The sequence below is a fragment of the Piliocolobus tephrosceles genome, chromosome 20 (assembly GCF_002776525.5).
Source record: "Piliocolobus tephrosceles isolate RC106 chromosome 20, ASM277652v3, whole genome shotgun sequence".
Lineage (NCBI taxonomy): Eukaryota > Metazoa > Chordata > Mammalia > Primates > Cercopithecidae > Piliocolobus > Piliocolobus tephrosceles.
The window spans coordinates 19,655,455-19,666,240 of NC_045453.1; the positions used below are offsets into that span (position 1 = coordinate 19,655,455).

At 40.2% G+C, this 10,786-nt stretch overlaps 1 pseudogene; it reads right to left on the reverse strand.

The window, feature by feature from the left end:
* Window positions 1-240: 240 nt before the first annotated feature.
* LOC113225028 overlaps window positions 241-10,786 on the reverse strand; it is a 31,929-nt pseudogene continuing 21,383 nt past the window's right edge.

A 10,786-nucleotide genomic window follows, 5' to 3' on the forward strand; every position in this document is an offset into this window, starting at 1 on the left:
CTTTCATTAATTTGGAGAGAAAAATTAGCTATTTTCTCTTCAAATATTTCTTCTGACACATTTACTCTCACCTCATCTTCTGCGGCCTCTAGGGTCTCTATGCTTTTCTCTCTTTGTGTTTCAGTTTAGATATTTTTTTCTTTACCTATCTCCAGGTTTGCTTGTCTTTACCTAGGCTCTGCTCAGCTTTCAGTTAAGTATATCTGACAAATTCTTCATTGCTGATAATTGTATTTTTTTTTAACTTTCTGGCATTTTCATTTGGGCACTGGCATTGGCCATGTGAAGACTGGCAAACACTATGAAGTTCTTCTCTTTCTCATTGATGGTTCTGGTGTTCTCCTTCTTGTAGACATTCTGTATGGGCATTAGTGGTCTTGTCAGTTGGGCAACCTATTTGAATTCTTCACAGAACTGTCTCCCTTCTTGGGGCCCAAGGAGTTCCTGGCAAAAAGGATAAGCTTAGAGCAATACTCCTTCAGCCATTGCACACTGGATGCCAGGGACTCAGAGGGCTTGTTCCACCTTCTTGGATCCATAGAGATGCTGATGGTCCAGTCTACCTTCTTGTGGATACCAGCCACCCTTAACTCTTCCAAGCTGAAGGCCCTGCCAGCTCATACTTTGGTGTGATACCTTGTGGGGCACCTTACTATGGGCTGGATGGGTCCAGATGCAGCACATGCTTTTGCTTGCCTGGCTTTGAGTCTGCAGATATTCCAGGCCAGCTGGTTGAAGCAAGTAGCCATGTACTGCTGCCAATCCTTGTGGAAGTGAGTCTTCAGGATCATGCCATCCAGCTGGGCATGATGGCTGCCTACAACCCTACTCCACAAGAGAACTACTGAGCAGAAACGGCTCTTTTTGGTTCTTTTTAGAGTGTATATGTCTTGACCATCTTTTCATGCATATTGCCCACCTTTTCTGCTGTATCCTTCAGCATTTTTGTGTGATAATGCTCACTTCTGAGACATTTCTGGGTCTGTTTTCATTTAATGTGTTATGTTTTAACTTGTTTCCCTTGCTTTTTCATATATCACATAATTTTCTTCTATATATCAGACATTTTGTATAAAAGAACAGTAGAGAAAAAAGTAACCAATATTTGTCTCTTGAAAAGGGCATGTTTTTTCTTCCATCCACTGCTGGAGTGGGAAGGGGGTCTTAATCTCTCTGATGTTAGTTGAACCGTGTCTGGGCTTTATTGCAGTTTTAGCTTCATTCAGTTCACCATTGGTTTTAAATATGTTGAGGATAGGTCAGGACTTTGGGCTCTGAGCCCTGTTGAGATTCTGGAGATCTTATTGTGATTTCAACAACATTCTACACTATGGGAGATTTCAGCCTTTTTTTTAGACAGAGTCTTACTCTGTCACCCAGGAACGCAGTGGTACCATCTCGGCTCACTGCAACTTCTACCTCCCGGGTTCAAGCAGTTCTCCTGCCTCAACCTCCCTAGTAGCTGGGATTACAGGCACGCATCACTATGTCTGGCTAATTTTTGTAGTTTTAGTAGAGATGGGGTTTTTACCACGTTGGCCGAGGTGGTCTCGAACTCCTGACCTCAAGTGATTCATCTACCTCGGCCTCCCAAAGTGCTAGGATAACAGGCATGAGCCACCACATCTGGCCAAGATTTCGGTCTTCTTTGCAGCCCTGCTACAAGGTTTTCAGTTGCTGAGGAGTTCTCTTCCTGTTCCAGGACCTTTCCTGGGTTTCAGAGCCTCTAGAGCTTTCTCTCTGCCATGCTGCCCTCCCTTAGGACTTGGAGAGCTACTGCCTTATACACTCACCAAGGTCCAGAATGCCTTGGGAGAGTTCCTGTTAATGTTCCTATCCAATTCTTAGCTTTGGGTGGCTAAATTACCTAATTTTTAAATATAAAATAATTAATGTTTAATTAGTTTACACAGAAAAGGGAGGTTTTTAAATTTTTTTCTTTTTTATTGTTGATGTATATTTTACATACAACAAAATTCACCCATTTTACATGTATATTTTAGTGAGCTTTGGCAATGATCTGTAGTCATGTAATCACTACCATAATCAAAATGGAAAACCTTTTTATATCCCTAAAAAGTTCTGTCATATCCCGCCTTTGCAGTCAGTCCTTCCCGTAACTTCCAGACCCAGGCACCTCTGATCTCTTTGTCACTATGATTTTATTTTTCCTAGAATTTCATATTCATTGAATCATAGTATTTGTCTTTTTTATGTTTGTCTTTTTTCACTTAGAATATTGTTCTTGAGACATATCCATGCTGACGATGTATCTCTGTTATTCATTTTTATTGCTGAGTAGTATTCTATGGTATATTTATCACAAAATGTCCAAAGATTGATGGACATTTTGTGATATCCGTACCATGCAATACTACTCAGCAATAAAAATGAATAACATTTCAGTTGCTTCCGATTTGGGGCTCTTATGAACAAGGCTGCAAAGAACACTTGAGGAGGAGTCTTTGTGCAGATATAGTCTTTCTTTCTCTTGGATAAATTCCTAGGAGTAGAATTATTGGGTTGTATGGTAAGTATCTGTTTAACTTTACAAGATAACTGTCCAATTTTTCCATCTATAGTGGCTGGATCACTTTGTGTGAGTTCTGGAAGCTCTTTGCCAATACTCGATATTGTCAGTCTTTTTCATTTTAGCCATCCTAGTGTGAGTGTTAGCTCACTATGGTGTTAATTTGCGTTTCTCTGAAGACTAAGACAGCATCATTTCACATCCTTAAAAAGAATCCTTATGTCTGTGTTTCCCGTTTTTAGTTAGTTTGTCCTTACGTTCTTGATTTGTAAGTTTGTTTTGTTTTGTTTTGTTTGTTTTGTTTTTTGTTTTGAGACGGAGTCTCGCTCTGTCGCCCAGGCTGGAGTGCAGTGGCCGGATCTCAGCTCACTGCAAGCTCCGCCTCCCGGGTTTACGCCATTCTCCTGCCTCAACCTCCCGAGTAGCTGGGACTACAGGCGCCTGCCACCTCGCCCGGCTAGTTTTTTGTATTTTTTAGTAGAGACGGGGTTTCACTGTGTTAGCCAGGATGGTCTCGATCTCCTGACCTCGTGATCCACCCGTCTTAGCCTTCCAAAGTGCTGGGATTACAGGCTTGAGCCACCGCGCCTGGCCTGTTTTGTTTTGTTTTGTTTGAGACAGGATCTTGCTTTGTCACCCAGGCTAAGAGCAATCGCATGAATCTGGCTCACAGTAGCCTCAACTTCCTCAGGCTCAAGCAATCTTCTCACCTCAGCCTTCTGAGTAGCTGAGACTTCAGGTGACTGCCACTAAGCCCAGCTAATTTTTGTATTTTCGGTAGAGACAGGGCTTCACCATGTTGCCCAGGTTGGTCTCAACCTTCCTGGGCTCAAGCAATCCTCCCACCTCCGCCTCCCAAAGTGCTGGGATTACAGGTGTGAGCCACCATGCCCAGCCTCTGTAACAACTGTTTATATATTCTAAATACATGTTGTCATATGTGTTTTGAAAATATTGCCTTTCAGGATATGGGTTACCTTTTCATTTTCTTTGTGATTCAAAGAGCAAAAGTTTTTAATTTTTATGAAGCCCGTTTCATTTGTACTTTTAAATGAGCTAAGTCCTCTTTGCTTAACTCCAGATCACAAAGATTTTTACCTGTGATTTCTCCCAGAAATTTTATCGTTTCAGCTCTTACATTTAGATCTATGATTCACCTTAACTTATTTTTATGCATAATGTGTGTGGTTTTGCTTGGTTTTGCTTTTGTTTCCTCACATACATACCCAGATCTTCCCGCAACATTGGCTGAAGTTGCTATCCTTTCCCATTGTATTTCCTTGATACCTGTGTCAAAAATCCATTTACTACAAGTGTGAGTCTATTGTTATACACTGAATAGAACTGGTGAAAGCAGAAAGCCTTACTTTGTTCCTAATATGTGGGGAAAGTTTTTAGGATATGACCATAAAGTGATAATTTTAGGCAAAGCTTATCTTTCTTTTTTTAATTTTACTTTAGGTTCTGGGATACATGTACAGAACGTGCAGGTTTGTTACATAGGTATATATGTGCCATGGTGGTTTGCTGCATCTATCAACCCATCATCTAGGTTTTAAGCCCCTCAAGTATTAGGTGTCTGTCCTAATGCTCTCCTCCCTTTACCCCTCACCCCCCGACAGGCCCTGGCGTGTGATGTTACCCTCCCTGTGTCCACGTGCTCTCATTGTTCAACTCCCACTTATGAGTGAGAAGATGAGGTGTTTGGTCTTCTGTTCCTATGTTAGTTTGCTAAGAATGATAGCTTCCAGCTCCATCCATGTCTCTGCAAAGGACATGAACTCATTCTGTCAAATTTCACTCCATCTATTTTGAAGCTCTGTTATTAGGCACTTACACATTTATGATTGTCATATCTTTCTATTGAACTCATCCTTTTATCATTTTGAAATGTTCCTCTTTTTTATACTTGAAATCTATTTTATCTCATGTTAGTATAGTCAGTCCTGCCTTCTTATGCTTATTGTTTGCATATTATATATGTTTTTTCCATCTTTTTATGCTCAACTTATTTGTATCTTTATTTGTAAAGTGTATCTCTTATAGATAGGGCATCTTGGGTCTTGGTTTTTTATCTGAAAATCTCTGCCTTTTAATTAGAGCATTTGCTTCATTACCATTTAATGTAATTAATTATATGATTTGGTTTCAGCCTGCTATATTAGTGTTGTTTTCAATTAATCTCCTCTCTCTTTTTTGTTATTCTATTCCCTTCTCTTGCCTTTATAAAAGTATCAATTAATATATTAGTTTGTTAGGGCTGCCATAACAAACTATCATGGACTGGGGTGGCTTAAACAATGAAAGTTTACTTTCTCGTAATTCTGGAGGCTAGAAGTACAAGATCAAGGTGTCAGCAGGGCTGTTTTTTCCTGGGGCATCTCTCTTTGGATGGCCATCTTCTCCCTGTGTCTTTACATTGTCTTTCTTCTGTACCCATCTGTGTCCAAATTTCTTTTTCTTATAAGGACATCAGTCATATTGTGAGGTACTGGAGTTTAGGACTTCAACAAATGAATTTTGAAGGAGGGGGCAGGATAATCCAGCCCATAACTATTGGTTTTATAATTGCATTTTAATTTTTCTATTAACTGTCAGCTATACTTCTTTGCATTTTTTGCAGTGGTTGCTTCAGGAATTGCAATATATATCCCTAGCTTTTCACAGTCCACTTCCAATTAGTCTTATACTACTTCATGTAAAATGTAGAAATATTATCACTGCACAGGTCCACACTCTCCCATATTTTATGTTATAATTGTTATATGTTTTCAGTCAATATAAACTATAAACCGAAGAGTTACAATTTTTGTTTAAAAAGTCATATGTATTATTTTTTTAAAAAAAGGGAAAAAGCAAAAACATAGTCTTTCTTATTTATCCAGTTGTTTAACATTTGCAGTGATTTTCATTCTTTTCTGAGGCATTAAGTTTTCATTTAGTGTCATTTCTCTTTAGCTTCCTTTAGTATTTCTTATAGTACTGATCTGCTAAAAACAAATTCTCTTCATTCTCTTTTATCTGATAATATCCTTCATCCTTGAAGAATATTTTCATTGGATATAGAATTCTAGGTTGACAGGTCTTTTTTTCTTTCAACATTTTAAAGATGTTGTTCCGCTTTCTTCTGTCCTCTGTAGTTTCTCATGAGGTATCAGCCATTAATCAAATTATTGTTCCCTTATATGTAATTATGTTGTTTTTTTCTTGTTGTTTGCATGATGTTTTCTTGAGTCCAACTTCAGCATGACCTTTGCCATCTTTATTCTTCTTGGTGTTCATGGAGCATCCTGCATCTGCGAATTTGTGTCTTTCATAAAATTTGAGACATGTTCAGCTATTATTTCCTCAACTTTTTTTTCTGCCTCATTTTTGCTCTCCCCTTGTTCTGCCCCTGTCTCCCACAAGATCGACTTCAAAGTGTCTTTTGAATTACTTGCAAGGGGAGGGTTAGGGAAGGTTTATCAATACCCAGATACTTGGGCTCTACCTCAGATCTATTGACTCAGTGTCTGGAACTGAGACTGAGGACTCTGTGCTGTAGTAAGTTCCCCAGGTGACTTTTATGCACCACAAAATTTGAGAGCTCCTGCACAGGACTTTATGGGCTTCAGGAGCAGGACCACATCTTACTGATCTGTTGGATGTTCCTAAATTGCTCTGTAGTACCTCACTCCATGCCTTACACATGGAAGGTACTCAATATGCATGTTGATATGCATGTGATATTCACACTAATGCACAGGATTGTTTATCTTCCCTACTTCAAAAGGCATCTCTTATGCTAATCTTTACCTCATCAACAGGTCTTAAAGTTTAGGTGGTTGTAGTTCACATTCAAGTTAATTAGGACTCCTCTGGTTTCTTATTATAGGAATACAACTCAATGACTTAAACAAAACAAAGAAAATGTGTTGACCCATGCAACTGAAAGTCCAATGATTGTACCAGCCTGGGTCACAGCTGAATCCAGGGCACCAACACAACCTCACTAGTACCATCTCTCGCCATCTCTAAGCTCTACTTTCCTTTAGGTTGGCTTTATTGTCAGGCAGGCATCTTCCCACTTTGAGATAAACACTGTTGTCGACAGTTCTGAGCTCATACGGTTCTCACACGTGTGTTCTCAAAGTAAATAAAGCAACACATCCTGGGCAGCTCTACCCAAAGCCCCAGAAAGGACTCCTATTGACCTGGCTTTAGTCATGTGTCTATTCTTCAACCAGTCACTATAACCAGGGAGATAACTTGCTCTGATTAGACATCCAGAGTCATGTGGTCAGTCCTGAGGTAGGAGAGGCAGGGCCATGAAATCCACAGCCCCTATGGATGAGGAAGGAAGGATTGCCAAGCACATAAAGCAACAGATGACTTCTACCACAATCTTCAACATAATGGATGTGAACTCCTGTTCGTGCCTTTCAACAGAGAAACTTTAGAACCATGTTTGTGAAATGGACCCTTTTTTTTCCTCCAGGGAGGTTAGAGCAAATTCCATAAAGCCAGTCGTTCCCAATCTTGGCTGTAAATCAAAATCCCCTTGGCTTGCTTCCTAAAAATACAGATGCCTGGACCCGTCCTCAGTCCTAAAGAGGCTGAATCTGAGAGGTTGTGACTAGGGAGGGTATATAAAATTTTAGGTGTAGAATGGTAATAATTTTGCCCAGTCAGCATATATGCCCCCTTTCCATTTCCCACTTTTCCTTCTGAAACTCGTTTCACCAGGTTTCAATTCATGTGGTTGGGGGATAATCCTATCCCCCTACCAAGAATGAGTGCATAACCCAGACCTGGTTGATCAGAGAATTTGATCCCTCTGTCCATAGCGACTGGTTCAGGGATGGGCATTCAGTGCAACCTGAGCCACTGAGACTGAGGCCCAGCATTTTATTGGAAATTTTGGGAAAGAGAAGTCCTCTTTTTCATTGGAAGCACTAGCCATGAGGGTAATACGAGCCTACAGCAGCCCAGGGGCCACCACATGGCAAAGGGCCCCCCAAGAGTAAAGCTCAGTAGGCAAAGTAGAGCACAAGGAAAGAGATGATTCTAGAGATTCTTGAGGAAGAAGCCCAAGAATGGGCCAACAGACAGAAGACCCAGAAAGTAGACAGGACCACAGAGAAAGCAAGCCAGAGTCCTGAAAACATCCTCCCACAATCTGGCCCTCCTCTGGCCTTGCAGTTAGTTAGGAGACCCTCTAACCGCCCTTGAGAGAAAAGTCAGTTTGAGTTTGTTTTTCTGTTCCTTACAAAGGAGGTGAGGCTTCCTAAGTCTTTCATGTGGTTGAACATGTTCCAAAGTTTATTCATTCATTCAACAACATTTAATTTAGTGTCTACTATGTGCTCAGCACTATCCTACACACTGGGAATACAGCAATAAACAAAACACACAAACTCCCTGTCCTCATGGAAATTATAGCTAAGAGGGTTGACAGGTAATCCGTAACACCTATTTGCATGCATACATAATACATCAGGAGTTAAAAATAATATGTCAGGTGGAGAGAATTAAAGCAAGGAAGGAGGATAGGGAGTGGAATGCCTGGGTTGTGGGTGGGATAAAAACAGTCATCAAGGAAGGATTCACTGAGAAGGTGACATTGAGCTGAGACCCAAGGAAGTGAAAAAGTGAGCAAAAAGGATAGGGGTGCATGGGGGAGGTTCCAGGCTGAGGAGACAGCCAGTGCAAAGGTTCAGATGTGAGGACATTTTCAAGGAAGGGCCAGGAAGCCAGTGTGGCCCAGGGAAAGTGAGTGAGGGGGAGAGTGGGATATGAACAAAGTCAGAGGCATCACGGGGTCCAGATTGTGGGGAGCCTTGGGGAAACCTGTCAGGCGTTGGCCTTCCCCTCAAGGGAAATGAGAGCCATGGCCAGATTCTGAGTAGAAGGGGGACGTGGAATTGGACCTTGGACAAGTCACTTCAGCTCTGTGAGCCTCATTTACCTCATCTATGAAATAGGGGTGAATCCTAGTAGGCAAACACCACAGTAATAATTGCTGCAGGCAAGATCCACCCATGAATGCTAAGATTAGTGGGTGAAAGTTTGTGGAAAAGCAGGATATTCATGTAGTCTCAAAGTATCACCTCCAAGATATTATTAATTACAAAAGACAACCAAGTAACTTTACACAGGAGACACACAGTAGATGCCAACTTAACCAAGTGATCAAGGTTAACACTACCAGTAATAAGAAATATTGGCATCATGTAGCCCTTGATGTGATTTCCTGAGGATACAATATCACTTCTTGCCAAAAATGCTCAACCAAAATCTAATCATGAGAAAACATCAGGCTAGCCCAAATTGCAAGACATTCTACAAGACAACTGACCGCTACGTATCACAAGAGTCAAGGTCATGAAAAACAAAGAAGGCAGAGTAGTTGTCACAGACTAGGGGACACTAAGGTACAAAACATCTCAACACAAAGTGAAATCCTGGATTGGATTATGGTGCAGAAAAAGGACGTGAGTGGAAAAGCTGATGAAATGTGAATAATGTCTGTAGTAACATAGTATTGCACTAATGTTAATTTTCTTGGATTATATATGTTTGTGCCATGGTTATATAAGTTGTTAAGATTGGGGAAGCTGAGTGAAGGGTAAATAAGAAAGCTCTGTTCTATTCCTGCAGCTTTTCTGAAAGTCGGAAATTATTCCAAAATACGAAATTAAAAATTGGGCTGAATACCAGTTCTTACTGTGCAAGGATGGTGTGCGGATTAAGCATCCTTCAAGCCCGCAGTGCAGTGCTGAATAAGCATTCTGTAAACAATAGCAAGCATTGCTGCGAGCTTCTTTACATCTGCTATCAAACACTTACTCATGGAGCATCCACACACTCACCGCTGCCCGGTGGCTTTCTCTGTCTCTTGCCCTCGTCAGTGAGTTCTCTATTTGGGACTGAATAAACAGGATTCTGCAAATCAGTCCTGAAAACAAGAGTTTAAACAACAGTAAACTGTACTACTCTGATTACAAAACAGAAACCAGAGTGCTCCTGAGTGCTGAATGGAACAGACTTACAACCCCACCCCTTTACCCCCGGAAGCAGATGGCAGAATTTATTAGAAAAGGTCTTAGAGGAAAATGAAGAAGGCATCTATTCTTGGATTGACCAGCCAAAGCGTCGATGTCAAAGGTACCATTTTTGGTTTTATCCAGGATCTCATTCTCCCCTAAATCAATGGCCTGCAAACTTCTGATCAGGCACACATATGAGGAAAATATTTTGAGACAATTCCTCTAATGTTTATGCATTTACTTGCTAATTATATACATTTACCATAATATTAACCTGTCATGTAGGTGGTAAAGCATATAAAAGGACAGCTGTAAAGAGGAAGTGATAGAGAAGAAATAAGTGATACTTTGAAAAAATGTACTCAGTGATGCAAAAAATTTCCTTACTCTCACTTAAGGATTATTGCTGTTTGGATGCCAAATATCCTTAATTATTTTAAAATTCTTGGTTTATTTTATATGGTTTGAAATTGTGCAGTATGGTTTATATCAATACTTGATTTTTATGATCGTCATAAATGAAAAACTAACCTTATAGAGATGTATCTTCCAACTGGATGAAGGGTATCACTTGCTATACCTATTTTTAAAAATGCTTTTCATCTTCCCATTCCATATACCAATTTTGCAAAGGTTTTTGTTGAAATTTGTCTAGTTATTTTTATCTTCCCTGAGGTTAAGCTGTTGTTGAAAACTAAATTAAAAGTGTTGAATTTTTGCACTTTTAGCATGAGTTTAAAATTCACTGAAATGCTAGGTTGATATAATTTTAAGTTATATTAGAATATTTGGTTTCCAGGACTTTAAAGTGTGTGCATATTGAAGCATTTATATAGGGAACTTACATATTTTTGAATAAAGTAAATATGTCAACAATAATTCCTTAACAAGAACATTTCCAAACATCTGTTTTTAAAATGTTTTCTCTAGGCTGGGAGCTGTGGCTCATGGCTGCAGTCCCAGCGATTTGGGAGGTCGAGGTAGGCAGATCATCTGAGATTAGAAGTTCGAAATCAGCCTGGCCAACATGGTGAAACCCTGTCTCTACTAAAAATACAAAAATTAGCTGGGTGTGGTGGTGCACACCTGTAATCCCAGCTACTTGGGAGACTGAGGCAGGAGAATCACTTGAACCTGGAAGGTGGAGGTTGCAGTGAGCTGAGATCACGCCATTGCATTCCAGCCTGGGTGACAAGAGCAAAACTCTGTCTCAAAAAAAAAAAAGAAA